Source organism: Capsicum annuum, chromosome 11, assembly GCF_002878395.1.
Source record: "Capsicum annuum cultivar UCD-10X-F1 chromosome 11, UCD10Xv1.1, whole genome shotgun sequence".
NCBI lineage: Eukaryota > Viridiplantae > Streptophyta > Magnoliopsida > Solanales > Solanaceae > Capsicum > Capsicum annuum.
The window spans coordinates 69,090,296-69,110,480 of record NC_061121.1 but is presented as its reverse complement, the minus strand read 5'-3'; the positions used below and the strand labels follow the sequence as shown (position 1 = coordinate 69,110,480).

Below are 20,185 nucleotides of genomic sequence, written 5' to 3'. Positions count from 1 at the left end.
ACAAACCATGTGACTAACAGCATTCGAAAGCCTGAACCAGGAGGTCAATGGGAATTGAAACAAAATATGGTGCAATTGTTGAAATTTGTGAGGTAATTTCATGGAATTCCACACAAGGATCCACAGCAACACTTACAGACCTTCCTGGAAATAAGCGATACATACATTCCTAAAGATGTGAATACTGATTATGTCAGATTGACACTCTTCTCCTTTTCTCTAATAGGGGAAGCAAAGAGGTGGTTACATACTGAACCACCGCACCCATGTTTATGCTTGGAAGTTCCTCATTAGATTCTTTCCATCCCAGAAGACTGCACGATTGAGGAGTGAGATATTGAGTTTCATATAGAAAGATGGAGAAAATCTCTACCAAGCTTGGGAGAGATTCAAGGGTATGCTCAGAAATTGTCCTCATCATCAACAATCGAATAATATTTTGGTACACATATTTATAGAAGGCCTTGAGTCTAATACAAAGATTCTCTTGGATTCAACAGCAGGAGGCCAGGCTTTAGAGAAAATGTATGAAGAACTGTATGCATTGCTGAATCGAATCGCAAAGAGAATCCTGATTGGCATACAAACTCAAGAAATGCTCCCAAGAAGGTTGCAGGGGTTTTAGAGGTTGATCAGTTCACTGCATTACAAGCACAGATTGCAGCAATGTAAAATAATATGACTACTCAGCTCAACAACTTAAAGTTGGGTGAAACACAACCAGCAGCCACAGCAAATGTGGTTCAACAAGTATATTCAAGGTGTGAAGTTTGCAGAAGTGGTGCGCATAAAGCAAATGCATGTTATGTTAATCCAGATTCAGTCAACTATGTAGGGAATGCAAATTGTCAGGATCAATAGAATTTTGGCAGTATATATAATCCAAATTGGAGGAACCACCCTAATTTCTCATGGGTGGAAATCAGGAACAGAATATAAATTAGTATAAGGGACTAGTGCAATCAAATCCACAGTTGGTTAAGAATAATTAGGAGACTTCTTAGAATAATAATGTGTAGAAGTTGATTAAGCAGTTTATGGCTCAACAAGAATAGTTTGCTTTAGACATAAAGACTCAACAGGCATAGTTTGCAGCTGAGTTGAAGAGTTAACAATTGCTCTCTGGAGTTGTAGTTGGGTCAAATTGTAGAATCACAGAATACAAGGCCACAAAGAGTATTGCCTAGCGATACTGAGGCTAATCCTAAATAGGTGAATCCGGCTACAATAAGGAGTAGGCTGTAAACTAAAGAGATGGTTCAGGAGTAGGATAATCCCGCAGTCACTGATGATAGTTTGCAAGAGAATGCAGAAGTAGATGTTAAGAAGAAAGAGGCAAGTGAAGAAATTTGTGTGGAGAAGAAGACTATCCCCTTACCCTTTCCTCAAAGGGCAAGGAAGTATCTAGAGAAAGCCAATTATAAGAAGTTTCTGGATCTTCTAAAACAAGTCCAAGTAAACCTTCCTCTTGTTGACAACCTGCAGAGTGTCCCAATATATTCTAAATACTTGAAGGATATTATTGCCAATAAGAACCGGTTGACTGAATATGCTATAGTTGCACTTACTCAAGAGTGTACGTCTAAAATTCAAAATAAACTGCCCACGAATTTGAAGGATCCGGATAGTTTCACCTTGCAGATTACCATTGGTCAGACTATTTATGCACTTAGATTGTGTGACTTGGGTGCTAGAATAAATCTCATACCCACGTCATGGTACCAGAAGATGGGTCTTGGGAGTCTCAAACCCATGACTATTGTGTTGCAGTTGGCGGATAGGTCTCTTGCTAGACTAGATGGTATTATTGAAGATGTATTAGTATAAGTGGGATCTTTAATCTTTTCGGTGGATTTTGTGATTCTTGACTTTGAGGCTGATCCAGTTATTCCATTTATTTTTGGATGACCCTTCCTAAAAATTGGACAGTCACTCATTGATGTGGCAGTTGGAAAACTAACAATGCAAGCGCATGATAAAATAGAGGTTTTTGATGTGTACAAAGCATTGAAACTGCCAGCCATATATGAAGAGTTGTCTTCTATATCAGTTATTGATCTTGCTTCAGGTTGGCAGTTGTTATTGTCTGATGATCCATTAGAGCGAGCTTTGATGGGTTATGATTTGCATAGAGACGTGGAAGCATTGGAATTAGTCTAGATTATGAATTTGGCAGTGATTAAGACAAATAAAGTGCCATTCAAGCCTTTAAATAAGCCAATTGGTCCCTCACCCAACACTTCAGTTGGAAAAACTCCTAACTTGGAGCTTAAGGTTCTTATTCCATATTTATAATATGTTTTCTTGGTGATCAAGATACCTTTCCTATTATTTTGTCTATAGGATTATCAGATGTACAGGTAAAGAAAGTTGTAGTGATTCTCAAGAGGAGAAAGAAGGCGATTGGCTGGCAGATGTCTGATATTTCAGGAATTAATCAGTATTTTGGATGCACAATATTTACATGAAAGAGGGTTACAGACCTAGAGTACAGCAACAATAAAGGTTGAATCCTTTGATGAAAGAGGTGGTTAGGAAAGAAGTGATCAAGTGGTTAGATAGTGGTATTGTTTACCCAATTTTTTATAGCAAATGGGTAAGTTCGGTGCACTGTGTACCAAATAAAGGAGGAATGACAGTAGTGACCAATGATTATAATGAATTAATTCCCATATGTATAGTGATCGGTTGGAGAATATATATAGATTATCAGATGTTGAATAAAGCGACTCGTAAAGATCATTATCCAATTTTCTTCATTAACCAAATGCTGGATAAATTGGCGAGGCAAGAGTATTATTGTTTTTCGGATGGGTACTCTAGCTACAATTCGATAAGCGTAGCATGGGAAGATCAAGAAAAGACCATGTTCACTTGTTCATACGGTACATATGCATTTAGACGCATGCCCTTCAGCTTATGCAATGCACCTGCTACATTTCAGAGCTGTATGATGGCAATATTTTCAGACATAGTGGAAGAATTTGTGGAGGTTTTCATGGATGATTTCTCCGTGTATGGTAATTCATTTAAAAAGTGTTTGTAGAATCTCGACAGAGTTCTAGCTCGATACGAAGAAACAAATGTGGTGTTGAATTCAAAAAAGTGCCACTTTAGGGTTAAGGAAGGAATTGTCTTAGGCCATAAAGTGTCATGCAAAGGGCTGGAAGTGGACAAAGTAAAGGTTGAAGTGATTGAAAATTTGCCTCATCCAGTCACAATCAAAGGAGTGCAAAGCTTTCTGGGACATGTTGGGTTCTATAGATGATTCATTCAAGATTTCTCAAAGATTGCAAGCCCCATGTGAAAATTATTACAGAAAGAAGCCAAGTTTGAGTTCGGGGGTGATTGCCATAAAGATTTTGAAAAGCTTAAGAAGAAGTTGACGGAAGCACCTATTTTGATCGCACCAGATTGGGAGTTACCTTTTGAGCTGATGTGTGACGCTAGTGATATTGCAGTGGGAGCAGTTTTGGGTCAAAGAAAAGATAAGGTATTTCACTCCATTTACTATTCTAGAAAAGTGTTAAATGATGCTCAAGTTAACTACACAGTTACAGAGAAAGAGATGTTGGTCGTGGTATATGCATTCGACAAGTTTCGATCTTACTTAGTTGGTACCAAGGTCATTGTTCATATAGACCATGCTTCCATTAAGTATCTTGTAAGCAAAAAGGATGCAAAGCCACGAATAATTAGGTGGATTCTTCTACTTCAAGAATTTGATCTTGAGGTGTGAGATAGAAAGGGAGCCGAAAATCAAGTTGTTGATCACTTGTCACGGCTGGAAAATCGAGACCATATTATGGATAAATTTCTGAGTATTAAGAAAGAGTTTCCTGATGAGAAGTTTTCATTAGATGCAGTTGAGTTCCCATGGTATGCTGACATTGTGAACTTGTTAGCCTGTAAGGTGTACCCTCCTAAGGCCACCACACAACAAAAGAAGAAATTAATCCATGATTCTCGTGCTTACATTTGGTATGAACCGTACCTTTTCAAGCAGGGTCCAGATGGACTTATTCGTAGGTGTATCCCAGAGGCTGAATTTTCAAAGGTGTTATAAGATTGCCACTTATCTCCATATGGTGGACATCATGGGGGTGAGAGGACTGCAAGAAAAGTGATGTAATCAGGTTTTTTCTGGCCGACCCTATTTAAAGATGCAGTGGCTTTTGTAAAGAATTGTGATCAATGTCAAAGGTTGGATACTATATCTAGGCATCATGAGATGCCCCTCAACAATATTTTAGAAGTAGAAATCTTTGATTTTTGGGGGATCGATTTCATGGGCCCATTCCCACCTTTGAAAGGTAATCTGTACAATCTTGTAGCGGTTAACTATGTGTCTAAATGGGTGGAAGCTATGGCGAGTCTGACCAATAATATCAGAGTGGCGCTGAAGTTTGTGAAGAAGAACATATTTTCCAGATTTGGTATGCTAAGAGCAATAATTAGTGATGGAGGTACGCACTTTATCAACACCCAATTCAAAAATCTTCTTGCTAAGTATAGTGCTAGGCACAAGGTTTCCACTGCATACCATCTTCAAACGAGTGGACAAGTAGGGGATCCAATTGGGAGAATAAGCAAATACTTTAGAAGACCGTGAATGGGCAGCGAAAAGATTGGGCGGAGAAGCTAGATAATGCACTTTGGGCATATCGAATAGCATACAAGATGCCTATTGGGACATCTCCATATCGCTTGGTGTATGGTAAGGCGATTCATCTTTCTGTAGAGTTGGAACACCAAGCATAGAGGGCGGTGAAGAAGCTAAACTTTAAGATGACTGTCGTGGAGGAGAGAAGGTTATTACAACTGAATAAGCTTGATAAGTTTAGACTCCACGTCTATGAAAATGCCAAGTTCTACAAGGATAAAACTTAAAGATGGCATGACAAGCAAATTCAAGCTAGGAAATTTGAACCTGGACAACTTGTGTTGTTGTTTAATTCACAACTTAAGGTTTTTCTGGGTAAATTACGATCGAAATGGCCTGAAACTTTTGAAGTGGTGCGTATGACACCCCATGGAGCTATGGAGTTGTGTAATAAAGAGAAGACAGAGAATTTCCTTATGAATGGACAGCTTGTAAATCATTATTGGGCGGATCATCCGGATAAGCACAAGGAATTTATCACTTTTACTGATGAGTGATGATGAGCTGAGTCATGCCACGACGTAAAATAAGGCTCTATGTGGGAGGCAACCCACACATGTATTGTAATAAGTAGTTTAATTTTTAGTTTGTAAAATCAAAACGAAATGAAAAATACAAGAAGATGAGTCGTGCCACAACCAAAACTAAGGCGCTGAGTGGGAGGCAACCCACTTTTACTTAGAATATTTTGTTGTTTTTATTTGAAATTGCAGTGAATTGCAAAGTGAGAATAAGAAGATTACCACATTTGAGGAAAGCAATCAGATTTGCAAAATGATATATGTAAGTAGGGATCTTCTCAGGTAAGAAAAAAGTGAAAATTACACAAGGAAATTTGATTTTGAAGAATGGCGCGATGGAGAATTGGGTAGATTGACAATTGTCAAATTCCAATAAGGATCCGTAATTTCCATCGCGATGCATAGAAGTGTAATTTGACAATTGTCAAATTCCAGTGGCCTGTTGCGATATCAGCGCGACACATAACTTGGGAAATTGACAATTGTCAAGATACAGTGACTTGACATTACATTTAGCATGTCGCGGTGGATAGCTAAATGGAAATTGGCATTCTCCAGTAGGTCTATACAATCCTACCACATCGCGGAGGGGTTAAAATCGAGCATAAATATTAAATTAAAGCTAACCTAACCCGTTCCTCTATAAATACCCCCTCAAAACCTTAAACCCTCTTTTTTTCCCCTCAAGCGCTGCCCTCGCACCCTTTCTTCCTCCTAATTTTCTAAAATTTTCCCCAACTTTCATCCTTCATTCAACCTTTGAGGTATGTGCTTAAAGATTTAAATTTATTTTTTTCTTTTTTTGTCTTATGATGTTGGCTAGCATTTTGGGGTATGATCTTGTTTTTCCTTATCATAGTAGTTGTGAATTTTAGCATTGCCGAGGACATATTGTCTTGCAATCTTTGTGACACCTTAATCTAGTCTTTAGAATTCTGAATTAATTAGATGATAAACAAACGGTTATATACAGTTGGTATTTTGGGGAAGTGTTTTTTCAAATGTGATTTGCGAGTTCAGGGAATATAGGGGCATTGTATCTAGATATGTGAAGCAAGAAGGTTTAAAAAGTTGGGGGTAATTTTATTCTAGATGAAACTATGTTGATTATGTTCCTACTTTCCACTATACATATACCATTTCTGTCTGAAGTTAGTTGATTTAGTCAAATTTTAGGAAAATACTCCTTTGATACGTGATATTATAGAAACATAATCTCGTTCATAGTCTCTTATTGAGTAATTAGATGGGAATAGATGAGACGGTGTTGTGTGCTGAAGAAATAACTAAGACCGAAGTGTCTCAAAGAGTAATATAATGTCTTTAAATGTGATAATAAGGTCAATAAAGGGAAGTCTGATTATCGTGGATTTTCAGGCATGTGTTTTAGCTAACAACTAAGTGTGGGGTAGAAAGTCACCCATAATACACACGTAGTTTAGCTAGTTCCAAGTTTAACATACTCAAATGTTTGTTGCATTTTCTGTATTACAGGAATTATGGAACCACAACCAATCAAAGGTAAGGCAAAGACAGGACCTCCTGCACCTTCTAGGAAGAGGAGCGGACCATCTGAAGGTCAACTGACTAGGGTGCCTAAGGCCTCACCACTTCAATGGGGAAAGGTTAACAAATTTGGATTCAAAGCTGTATGCAAGGATGGAAAGCAATGGTATTCCAAGTATACGGATGCCAAGTATATCCCGGAGGTATACATTGATTGTGCCAGCCTCATGAGAGAATGTCCGTCCATGGTATGAAGAATTGAGGCAAACAACATAAATTTCATCTTCCATCAGCCGACTGGGTGTAATTTGCACTTCATTAGAGAATTTTACGCCAATTAAGACCCTAGTCATCCTAATCATTTGCTGAAGGTTTGCGGAAAAGTAATTCTTTTCACTGTTGCTTATATTAATGACTCGTTGGATATACTAGAAGCCAACCCAAATTTTTTTAGGCAGTTTATTATTTCTCCTCTATATGCGCATCTCAGGCATTTGTTGTATAGTCAGTGATCCTCAGCTCGTTGTACTAGGCATCATATTACAGGTCAGATGAGCAAGGAAGCAAGGATATGGGGTCATATTATTTATTTATACCTGATTCAAGGCAAGCATATGATGGAGGTTACTCGGGATAGGGTATTTTTGATCTATGCCCTGATGTGTCCAGATGTGAAGATAAATGTGGGTAATGAGATTTTTTCTACAATGAAGAAGGCGGGGCACAGTTTTGGGTTTGGAGATTTGGTTACTAGATTTTTGCAACGGCACAGTGTGGATGAAGAAGAGCTGGATTATAAGCTCGAGGTTATTACTCGCTCTATGGATATAACTACTACAAGTAGCACATCTGGGGCAATTGGCCTAATTTTAACCATGCTGGAGCGACAGATGAGGACTGATGAGGTACTGGGAAGGTTGTATGGTCTTATGATGATATTTTCGAAGATGGGAGGCAGACCAGCTACACTAGAGGATCTCCATATTGTAGATCTCGATTATCCACTTGGCCACCATTCTAGGACTATGTTGAGGATTGGCCTAGATTTTGTTGAGCCGGTTGATGATGATATACCAACTGATGAAGAGCACAGGTGCAGAGATTCAGACATAGACTCGGATGATAAGGACCAGTCTGATGATGATAGAGTTGATGATGATGGTAATGATGTGGAGAAAACTCCTGAGGATATGACTGCCATAGTCCCGTTTGAGTATGTAACACCCCGTATTCAAGTACGTGTATTGGTGTATTCAAGTATGTGTATTGGTCTTATTTATATGGAATTAATTTTTTTTTATTTTATTTATACCGAAATTTGCCCGTCGATGGTTCCATGCGAAGGTTATTGAATAATATTTCCAACGATATAAATATTTCCAAAAATGGATAGGTTTCGGATATAATTGAGCACGTTTGAAACTATAAAATGGTGGCCGGGATATTTCGGAATAGTAAATGTGCAGGAAAATTTCCTGCACACAAACTACTGAGGCGAGTCGAATTTTTGGGTCAACTTTGAACGATCATAACTCCCTTAATATAATGAACTGGGAGATCTGCGACCTATGAAAAGAAAGATCTTTGAGTATTCGTTCTAATTCAATTGGTTTCATCCAAATCCAACATCTAAGTAAGGAGTTATACTCGTTTTAGTTCATCCTATCAAAACAGATTTTTAGGGTCAACTTCAAACGACCATAACTCCTTGTACAGGACAAACTGCGCAGCCTAATGGTCACAGTACAGTACAATAATGATTGCAAAGATGATAAGAACGAAGGTAAAGTGATTGAATAAATACAATGTACATATTGTCACAAGTTCTAGTAAGTGTGGTCCACTCCAATTACGATTTATTCACTTGTTTCTGATTTCTATTGAGTTCCTATATCATATGTGATTATCTACAGCTTTACATACTCAGTACATATTTTGTACTGATGTCCCCCACGGGGGACCTGCATTTCATGCTGCAGGCATAGGTACCTCAACTCATACACCGCACAAGTAGGAGCCAGGATATCCAGCTGCTTTTGGTGAGCTCCAGTTTGCTTCAGGGCTTTTCGTGTCATATCCGGTCACTTTTGGTATTGTATAGAAGTTAGTTATATGGAGGGGTGTGTCTCGACCTTATTTAAACTATGTGTATTATCTAGAGGCTTTGTAGACCTAATGTACAGTCAAGGTGGTGTTTTGTTAATAGACGTGATGGCTCCAATGGCCAAGTATTGTATATACATATATATGTGTGCTCGAGCTTATATAGGTGATTATTTCCTTTTATATGCAACATGATGTTGTTCGAATTTTGGGTTGTCATAGAGGTATGCATGGGAAGTATAAGGTTATGAGCTGGTTCTCCCGAGCCTCCTCGGTTACGAGTGCGAGTCCTCCCCAATAGGATTTGAGGGTGACAATAGTGGTATTAGAGAAGTTCGTCCTAGTGAGTCTACAAAGTCGTGTCTACGTAGAGTCTTGTTTATCGGTGTGTCGTGCACCGTATCTATAAACAGGAGGCTATGGACATTTAGGAATTATTTCTTTTCTTCATGTCTTAGATCGTGTGATAGAGCCTATATTGTATATGAAGTCATAGTTGACCACTGAATCTGTTTGTTTCTCTTATTATAGTAACGATGCCGGTTACCAGAAGCAAGAATACCGGTAAACAAGTAGATATGGCTGCCAGAGAGGGGACTAGTAAGTCACCCACTATACCAGCTAATCAAAGTGAGGCTCCAGCTGAGCATGCATCAAAAACTTCTTCCACTCCAGAAGAAATAAGAGGGAGGAGAACTATATCCCCAGAGCCACCTATTAATGTTGTTGATCAAGATCTTAGAATTGCAGTGCAACTTTTGACTCGTATAGTTTCTGGGAAAGCTCAAGGGCAAGCCATTCCTACCATGAGTCCTAGTGGTACAAATAGGGCGGCTAGCATTCGAACACAGGATTTTCTTAAGATGGATCCTCCTACTTTTACAGGATCAGATCTTAATAAGGACCCACAGGACTTTATAGATCAAATTCAAAGGGCCTTAGATGTTATGCATGTAACGGGTAGAGAGACATTGGAGTTAGCGGCGTATAGATTCAAAGAGGGGGCTATATATTGGTATGAGGACTGGAAATGATCTAGGGGTATTAATGCACCCTCAGCTACTTGGAAAGAGCTCAAAGAGGCATTTCTTGATCATTATCTTCCATTCGAGATTCGTCAGGCCCATACAGATCAATTTTTAAATCTTTGTCAGGGGAATATGAGTGTGAGGGAGTACAGTCTCCAATTTAATTCCTTGTCAAGATATGCTCCTAATGTTGTAGCTACTATGGATGACAGAGTTCATTAATATGTGGATAGGATGGATCCATATCTGGTTAGAGATTGTACTATTTCTGCTTTGAACAAAGATATGGACATAGCGAGGATCCAAGCTTTTGCACAAAAAATGGAAGATCAGAGATAGAGGAGAAGAACACAGGAATTAGAAAGAGGATATTCCAAGAGGGTCAGATCTAATGGGCAGTTCATGGCATCCCAAGGAGAGTTCAGACCACATTTTTTGCTATACCACCTAGGCCATTATCTTTTTATTCTACAGCTAGTGCCCCACCACAGTTCCAAGGGTCCAGAGAAAATCAATTTGGGCACAAAAATGAGAGTCAGAGTTTGCGGATAGTGGGGTACCAAGGAATATGAGCCAATCGAGACCTCCTTGAGATCCATGCAATAAATGTGGAAGGTATCATTTGGGCACATGTTGGCTGGGGATCAATGTTTGCTTTTGGTGCGGTATGTTGGGGCATATGATGAGAGAATACCCACGAAGGGGCATAAGGGGTATAGCACGAACTACGGGGTTATTTATTGCATCATCATCATCGATGCTTTATTCAAGAAGGGGTGCACAACCAATGGGTCGTGTTAGAGGTGATAGAGGAGCCACAAGTTCTAGAGGGGCTCAAAATCATACGTATGCTCTAGCAGATCGACAGAATTTAGAGGCTTCCCCAGATGTGGTTATGGGTATGTTGTCTATCTTTTCATTCGATGTATATGCTTTAATTGATCCCGGTTCTACATTATCATAATTACTCCATTGGTTGCTGAAAAGTTCGAAAGGATACCCGAATTGTTAGTTAAGCCATTTGAAGTGTCCACACCAGTTGGGGAATCTATTATAGCTAGAAGGGTTTACCAAAACTGCATAGTAACTGTTTGTGGTCGTGATACGATGGCTAATCTTGTGAAGTTAGAAATGGTAGATTTTGATGTTATAATGGGTATGGATTGGTTGGTGTCTTGTTATGCCGCAATTGATTGCTGCACAAAAAAGGTATATTTCCATTTTCCAAATAAATCAGTCCTTGAATGGAAAGGTGAAATTGGCGCGCCAAAAGGTAGATTTATTTCTTATTTTAAGGCAAGAAGAATGATTTCCAAGGGATACATATATCATTTAGTTATAGTAAGGGATACAAAAGCGGAGCCACCAACTCTTCACGTTGTTTTGGTGGTAAATGAATTTTCTAATGTATTTCCTGAAGATCTTCCAGGTTTGCCTCCTGAACAAGAAGTAGAGTTTGGTATTGATGTAATACCAGGCACCCAACCAATCTCCATTCCTCTGTATAGAATGTCCCCAGCAGAATTACGAGAATTGGAAGAGCAATTGAAAGATTTGCAAGAGAAGGGATTCATAAGGCCTAGTATGTCCCCCTGGGGAGCACCAGTGTTATTTGTGTGCAAAAAGGATGGCTCGCTGAGGATGTGTATTGATTATTGGCAATTGAATAAGGTGACTATTAAGAATAAATATCCTCTCCCAAGAATTAATGATTTATTTGATCAGTTACAGGGCGCCAAGTGCTTTTATAAGATTGATTTGAGGTCAGGTTACCACCAAGTGAGGGTCAAAGAGAAGGATATACCCAAGACAGCTTTCTGAACACGGTATGGTCATTATGAGTTTTTAGTTATGTGATTTGGGCTAACAAATGCACCCGCAGCTTTTATGGATTTGATGAATAGGGTGTTTAAGCCATTCCTGGATGTATTTGTGATAGTTTTTATAGATGATATTCTAGTTTATTCTAGATCAGAAGAGGACCATGCCAATCACTTATGACAGGATTGCAGACTCTTCATGATTGTAAGCTTTATGCAAAGTTCTCTAAATGTGAGTTTTCATTAAAGTCGGTGGCATTTTTGGGTCATATTGTATCTAGTGAAGGGATAAAGGTTGATGCTCAAAAGATAAAAGTTGTGAAGAACTGGCCAAGGCCCATAACGCCTATGGAATTCATAGTTTTCTCGGGTTATCCAGTTATTATAGAAGGTTTGTTAAAGGCTTTTCTTCTATTTCATCACCCTTAACCAAGCTAACCCATAAAGCATCCAAATTCCAATGGAATGATGCATGTGAGAAGAGTTTTCAAGATTTAAAGAACAAGTTGATTTCTACACCCGTGTTGGTACTTCCAGAAGGCACCGAAGGGTATACAGTGTATTGTGATGCTTCTAAAATTGGTTTAGGATGTGTATTGATACAGCATGGTAAGGTAATAGCATATGCTTCTAGACAATTACGGCCACATGAGAAAAATTATCCTACACACGATCTTGAGCTAGCAGCAGTTATTTTTTCTTTAAAGATATGGCGCCACTAATTATATGGGGTTCATGTTGATATATATACTGACCATAAGAGCTTGCAATATATTTTTAATCAGAAGGATCTAAATTTAAAGCAGCGGAGATGGCTTGAACTATTAAAGGACTATGATGTTGATATCTTATGCTATCTAGGGAATGCAAATGTGGTAGCTGATGCGTTAAGTCGTAAGGCTATGATGGAGCCTATAGAAAGGCAAGGGATGATTAAAGATCTTCACCAGTTAGCTAGTTTGGGAGTTCGCCTTCTTGAAACTCCAGATAAAGAGCTTATCGTACATAATGCTGCGGAATCTTCATTAGTAGCTGAAGTGAAAGAGAAGCAATATCCAGATCCTATTTTATTACAGCTTAAGGAGAATGTTCAGAGTGTTGCGACCAAGGCATTTGAGCTTACGCGAGAAGGAGTACTTCAGTACCAAAACCGATTGTGTATGCCGGATGTAGATGGGCTAAGAAAGAAGATTATGATAGAGGCACATTGTTCAAGGTATTCCATTCATCCAGGATCAACCAAAATGTATCAAGATTTGAAAGATATGTATTGGTGGAATGACATGAAGAAGAGCATTGCAGAATTTGTAGCTGAATGTCCAAATTGTCAAAGAGTTAAAGTTGAGCACCAAAAACCCGGAGGTTATATGCAATGCATTGATCTTCCAAGCTGGAAGTGGGACATGATCAACATGGATTTCGTTATTGGTTTGCCTCGTACATCCCAGAAGTTCGATTCTATATGAGTGATTGTTGATAGGCTTACCAAATCCGCATATTTCCTACCAGTTAGGACCACTTAAAAAGTTGAAGAGTATGCGAAGCTGTACATTAAAGAGATAGTCCGATTACATAGAGTTCCAATTTCTATTATGTCAGATCGGGGAACCCAATTTACCGCAAACTTTTGTAAGTTTTTTTAGAGGTGTTTGGGAACACAAGTGAAGTTGAGTACAGCTTTTCACCCTCAAACAGATGGACAAGCAGAACATACCATCCAAACACTTGAAGATATGCTACGAGCTTGTGTAATAGATTTTAAGGGTAACTGGAATGATCATTTACCTCTTATTGAGTTTTCCGACAATAATAGTTATCATTCAAGTATCAAAATGGCACCATATAAAGCTTTATATGGAAGGAAGTGTAAATCACCAATAGGATGGTTCGAAGTGGGTGAAACTCTTTTGTTCGGACGGATCTTGTTTATCAAGCCATAGAGAAGGTTAAAGTAATTCAACAACAACAGAAAATAGCCCAAAGTCGACATAAGTCATATGCGGATAGTAGAAAGAGAGGACTAGAGTTTTCTATAGGTGATTGGGTATTTTTGAAGGTATCACCAACGAAAGAGGTAATGAGATTTGGCAAGAAAGGGAAGTTGATTCCATGTTATATAGGCCCGTATAAGATCACTCGAAGGTTTGGACAAGTTGCATATGAATTAGAGCTAACCCAAGAGCTCTCATCAGTACATCCGGTATTTCATGTGTCAATGCTTCAAAAGTGCATCGGAGATCCATCACATATCACTTCTACTGAGGATGTGCAAGTTGCGGAAGATCTTACCTATGAGAAAGTACCTATTGCTATTCTAGATCGCCAAGTTAAGAAGATGAGAAATAAAGAGATAGCATCTGTGAAAGTACGTTGGAGAAATCGTTAAAGGAAAGAGATTACATGGGAAGCTGAGGAAGCAATGAAATCTAAGTACCCTCATTTGTTCAAAGATGAAGAGAAATTTCAAAAAACGGAGTTAGAACATTAACAAGTAAGTTTTTTTTATATATGCATAGTATTTATGTGATGATGTGAATATTAATAATAGACTTGAACTTGTTTCGGTTGAATAACTACGCTAACATTCGAGGATGAATGTCCTAAAGGTGGGAAGGATGTAACACCCCGTATTCAAGTGCGTGTATTGGTGTATTCAAGTACCTGTATTGGTCTTATTTATATGGAATTAATTTTTTTATTTTATTTATACCGAAATTTGCCCGCCGATGGTTCCATGCAAAGGTTATTGAATAAGCTTTTCAATGATATAAAGATTTCCAAAAACAGATAGGTTTCGGATATAATCGAGCACGTTTGAAACTATAAAATGGTGGCCGGGATATTTGGGAATTGTAGATGTGCAAGAAAATTTCCTGAACACAAACTACTGAGGCGAGCCGAATTTTTGGGTCAACTTCGAACGATCATAACTCCCTTAATATAATGAACTGGGAGAGATGCGGCCTATAAAAAGAAAGATCTTTGAGTCTTCTTTCCAATGCAATTGGTTTCATCCAAATCTAACGTCTAAGGAGTTATACTCATTTTACTTCAGCCTATCAAAATAGATTTTTAGGGTCAACTTCAAACGACCATAACTCCTTGTACAGGACAAACTGCGCAGCCTAATGGTCACAGTACAGTATAGTAATGATTACAAAGATGATAAGAATGAAGGTAAAGTGATTGAATAAATACAATGTACAGATTGTCACAAGTTTTAGTAAGTGTGGTCCACTCCTATTATGATTTATTCACTTGTTTCTGATTTCTATTGAGCTCCTATATCATATGTGATTATCTATAGCTTTACATACTCAGTACATATTTTGTACTGACGTCCCCCACGGGGGACCTGCATTTCATGTTGTAGGCACAGGTACCTCAGCTCATACACCGCACAAGTAGGAGCCAGGATATCCAGCTGCTTTTGGTGAGCTCCAGTTTGCTTCGGGGCTTTCCGTGTCATATCTAGTCACTTTTGGTATTGTATAGAAGTTATTTATATGGTGGGGTGTGTCCCGACCTTAGTTAAACTCTGTGTATTGTTTAGAGGCTTTGTAGACCTAATGTACAGTCAAGGTGGTGTTTTGTTAATAGACATGATGGCTCCAATGGCCAAGTATTATATATATATATATATGTGTGTGTGTGTGTGTGTGTGTGTGTGCTCAAGCTTATACAGGTGATTATTTTCTTTTATATGCGATATGATGTTGTTCGAATTTTGGGTTGTCATAGAGGTATGCATGGGAAGTATAAGGTTATGATCTGGTTCTCCCGGGCCTCCTTGGTTACGGGCGCCAATCCGCCCCAATAGGATTTGAGGCATGAAAGAGTAACCAGGGAGTATACTGCCACCCTACCATAGGCTTATTTGGAAGCACTGGGACAGTGCTTTATTTAAGTGTAGGGTGGTGGGTTTGTACTCTACTTCATCTTCGTTCTTTCATTATGGGTGAACAATTTTATTTTCTGTTTTGTTGCTTTTGCAAGTACTAGCTATTCGAAACACTGGTCTGTAATAGTTAGTCACTTTGTGGATTGCAATTTTCCCTCTTTGGCATTTATCGCATGTTGCTTCAGTTTAAAGTATTATTTTATTGTTATTTTTGCCCTCATTAGCAAGTTTAAGTTTCAAGTAGTATAACATGGTTAGTTGCCATCCCCTATGATAGATGGATGACAACCGTCTTAAGGGGAGTGGTCGTAAGATGTAAAGAATAAACGAGAACCTAATCACTACCTTAGAGAAGTGTGTAGAATGGGCCATCTTCACAGTAATGGAAATTAAATTGAGTATAAATAAGCACAAGAGTGTTTTTATTTGAGTACTGATGATTTAATCTCGATAAATAAAATTTGATGTATTGCTTAATTTTGAATTTAATAAAGAACATGATTGGGAACCTTGGTTTGATTTCGTGCATACACTGTGAGTGTGAGGGTTTATGTATATTTTACATGAATAGAATATACACTATGATTCCGTGCATACACTGTGAGTGTGAGGATTTGTGTATATTCTATATGAATAGAAATGACTAGAACTTGCCCAAAGTGTTTATAAAGCGAAATAAAAGGTGTTGGGTGTAAGAAGTGATGTAGGCATTTCTTTGATAGTCGTATTTCTAACTTAAATAGACCTACCTTGGTGCATAGTCTTAGTCAGCCCCGTTGAGCCTTAAGCCTCTTTGTTTGGTAGCCTGTTATGTAACCCTATCCTTTCTTTGCTAAAGCTTAATTTGATCCAAATGATCTCCTGAGCGTGCTAACATAATACTAGGAAGAGATTAAGAGTGTAAATGAGGATAAAAAGGTAAAAATTTAATGCCCCCAAAGTAGTTGTTATTGATGTTTAAGATTCTGGGGTAATTGGGAGTTAATAAATAGAAATGCTACAATGAACTTGCTTTGGCCCTGGTCCAATTGGATAATGTACACCTTAATAAAGGTTTTTCGCTTACGTTAAGAGTGGCTATAATAGGGGTGCGCAACATGAAATTGGTTAAGAAAAAGAAGTGTATAGAAGGAATGACTAATACTCCCAACTGGGATTAAAGAAATAAGCTAATTGAAAGAGGAGTTGAAAAATGAAAAAATGGGGAGAAAATAGAAGGATAAATTGGTGTTGGAGAATAGAGTTAAGTGAGAATTCTTGTACTAAAACACTTAGGAGCAATAGTCACTATTTCCCCAAATAGTACCCACCTGTCCCCAAGCCTTTATTACCACCCAAAAAAGACCTAGTTGATCCTTCACCTAAACATCCGACTATTAGTGGAGTAGGACACTAAGGTCAAGCTTATGGTTCGTTCACTAGCATGTATGAATTCTTTGTTGAGAGCGAGTGATTTGATGTTAATACTCTCCATTTTGCATAGATATTAGTATGAGTAAATATGGGGAAATTTTCTTAAGTGAGGATGCACACGGATGAAAGCCGGATTACTTATTGTGTTTCTTTGATTGAGTTTACCGACATGTTAGAAATTCATTATTGAAATAGAAAAATTTGTACTAAATTACTTCATATGCTAAAATTGTTTTGACATGATGATGTAAGAATACACTATTGCAAAGTGTAAGTGCCCATTGCGACATAACTTTGAGATTGTAATATAAAGAGGAAGTAATTATGCTTTTGAATTCATGTGTTCGAGAACGAACAAGATTTTAAGTATGGGGTGGTGATCTTAGGCATATTTATATGCTCGAAGCACCAATATGCACCCAGATTTAGACTTAGTTCAAGAACTTTTGTATGAATTCTTAAGTATAATTCAACTTTTATTCTGTTTCGTGCCTAATGGATATGATTAGTACTTTTAGGTAAAAAATTATGAAGAATTATGTGCATTTGGATACAACGATAATATGGAAGGATAAAAGGAATACAAGGGAGCAAAATAAAGCTAAAAAAAAGGAAGCTAGAAAGTAGGAATCCTTATTTGAAGACACTCGCGTCGCACTGACCAATAAAATAGCAATGGTCAAATTCCAATGAAGGTTCACGAAATCAACACGTCGTAGAGAGGGATAAATTCTCTCTTGGCACTTTCCAGTACAGGTCCATGAAACCACCGCATCGCGGAACAGTTTCACTTATAAAATGTTGCGACCTGAAAGTTTAGCACATCACAGAGATTAGATATTTCACAATTGTCCAAATCGAGGGGCTTACCGCATAGTGGCGTGTCGCGGTGAGGGTACATTTTACAATTGTAAAGGAATACTTGAGCTCGGCAATTGCCCAAATTTTAATAAAAAATAACAATTAAAGGCATGGCGCGATGCGTCGTGGGGCAAAATTGGGAATATTTTAAGTGTTTTATCCTAGCTATAAAAGAAAAAACCCAAGATAATTTTAGGGGACTTTTGGCAAGCATAGCAGCGGCGAAAAAGGAGAAACTTCTCTCTTTTAGGGTTCTTAGACATTCTTTTAAATTTCTCTACTTCAATACTTGTTTTTGGTATGATTTATTACTTATTTTGGATGATGAATTCAAACATAAGTAGCTAAACACCCAATTTCTGGGGTTGAGGCTAAGAACATGATTACTCTTTTATATTCTTATTCATAGTTTCTTTTTGGATTATCATCTGGATTGTTCTTAATTTCTTGAGCTTAGTATTTTAATGATTGGCCATCATTAGAATAAATTTATATTTCTATGTGCATCCAGGAGGAGAATTGTAGGATAGAACAAAGAAATTAGGAAGTAAGGTTCTTATTCTTTTATGAAATAAGGGATTTGAATTAGCATCTAGGATAGGGATATGATTAGAAGCCTTACTTGGTTCATGTGCAAGAAGACAACTTTATGAATCTAGAATAATTGTTGTATCTCTGTGGGAGTTGTAGCTACAACATTCAATAGATAAAAGATTTGAGGTCGGGAGACAAGATCATTACATAAACCTTGCGAATCATCAACCCGATAACCAATTAGACTTTGATAAGAATAGAGAATTGTATGATTGTTTGAAATGCCTTAACCCTGGAATCATCCTCATTATTGATTACAACTTTTGCTTGATTTGCTCTAGTCGTCACTAATTATTTCTTGTTTAGCAATTTACATTTTATTTATAAATCAAAATTATCTTGATACCTTCAAGCACTTAATATCCAATTGTCTTAAACTAAAGATTGAATAATTTTCTAGTTTATTGACCCTTGTGGGAACTATATCTGACTCTAAGTCATTATATTACTTGCACGATCACATACACTTGCGTGTGCGTAGAGACGCAACAGTACGCATAGGCTCGGCTAGGTATTTGGTTATCCAAAATAACTGGTTACTCGCATTGTTGTTGATATTATTGTTATCATTATTATAATCATTATTATGGCTAGTTTATAGTAGATTGATCATTGATTTGGCATCAAGATTCGAGGTATGTTTTTAGCCTCTTCTATCTTACAATTTGCATTATTTTGAACGTTTATTTCATATTTGGACAAATGGATTAGAAACCCTGAGCATGTTAGTACTAAATCCAAATAGGATTATAATGATGTATTAAAATAAATATATGATGACATAGTTTGTACCTCAAGATGATCTTAAATCTATATATACATATGCATATCTAGCTATTTATAGCTATGGTGTTACCGTATATCCCTTTCTTCATCTGTTCATATTGAATATTCATTCCTTGGCCTTGTATATTGATATATATATTTATATAATCTTCTTTTGCCCTTTATTCATATATTGGCTAAGGATATACGGTATAGTGTTGATATTTCTGAGTATGAATGGAATAGGATAGTTCATTCTTGATACCTTCTTAACCTTATTATATTAGTCTATTGGACATGAATAGAATAGGTTATCCTTAGTATATCATTGGCTATTTTTGGGTTGCTAAACACTGGCTGTAGTTTCTATTTTGTGTATATGTTATATATATATATATATGTTTTATCTTTGGAGCTCAGTCGACAGTTGCCTATTGAGTACTATTAGTTTGGTATTTATACTACACTTCTGCAACCTATTGATCATAGTACGGGTTATCTCCATTGATGTGTGCATTGTATGGAGCAGCCATAGTTTGGAGACTTAGAGTGAGCTCCTGGCATTTGAAGTATTACTTATCTCTCTCTTATGTATTAGACTAGTCTTTATGTTGTATTCAGAGATAAGTTGTATCAGTGTAATCTATTTCATCTATTCTACTTTTGTACTCTTATATGATATTAGAAGCTATTGTACTAATACCACCAGGTTTTAGGATTATATTATGTAATTGTTTCTTTATTTTATCTATTACGCAATTCTTTTCTTTACATATTTGGTAGTCCATTACTAGTCATTCTAGACTATGGGTTTGGCGTACCTACTGGTGGGTTATGGTAGGCACCATCATGACCTAAGATATTATGTCATGACAAATGGTATCAAAGCCTAGGTTTCACCGATATGTTAGTACAAGAGCAAAGGTTAGTAGAGTCTTTTAAATCAGTGTGGAGACGTCTGTAACCTATCTTCGGTAGGCTACAGAGACATTTAAGAAAATTCACTCTTG

The 20,185-nt window shown here is 37.5% G+C and overlaps 1 non-coding gene across 1 annotated transcript; it reads right to left on the bottom strand.

The window, feature by feature from the left end:
• Nucleotides 1-319: 319 nt before the first annotated feature.
• Nucleotides 320-426, bottom strand: LOC124889194. Its single transcript, XR_007047803.1, has one exon. It is a non-coding gene; the product is annotated as a small nucleolar RNA R71 (small nucleolar RNA).
• Nucleotides 427-20,185: the final 19,759 nt, after the last annotated feature.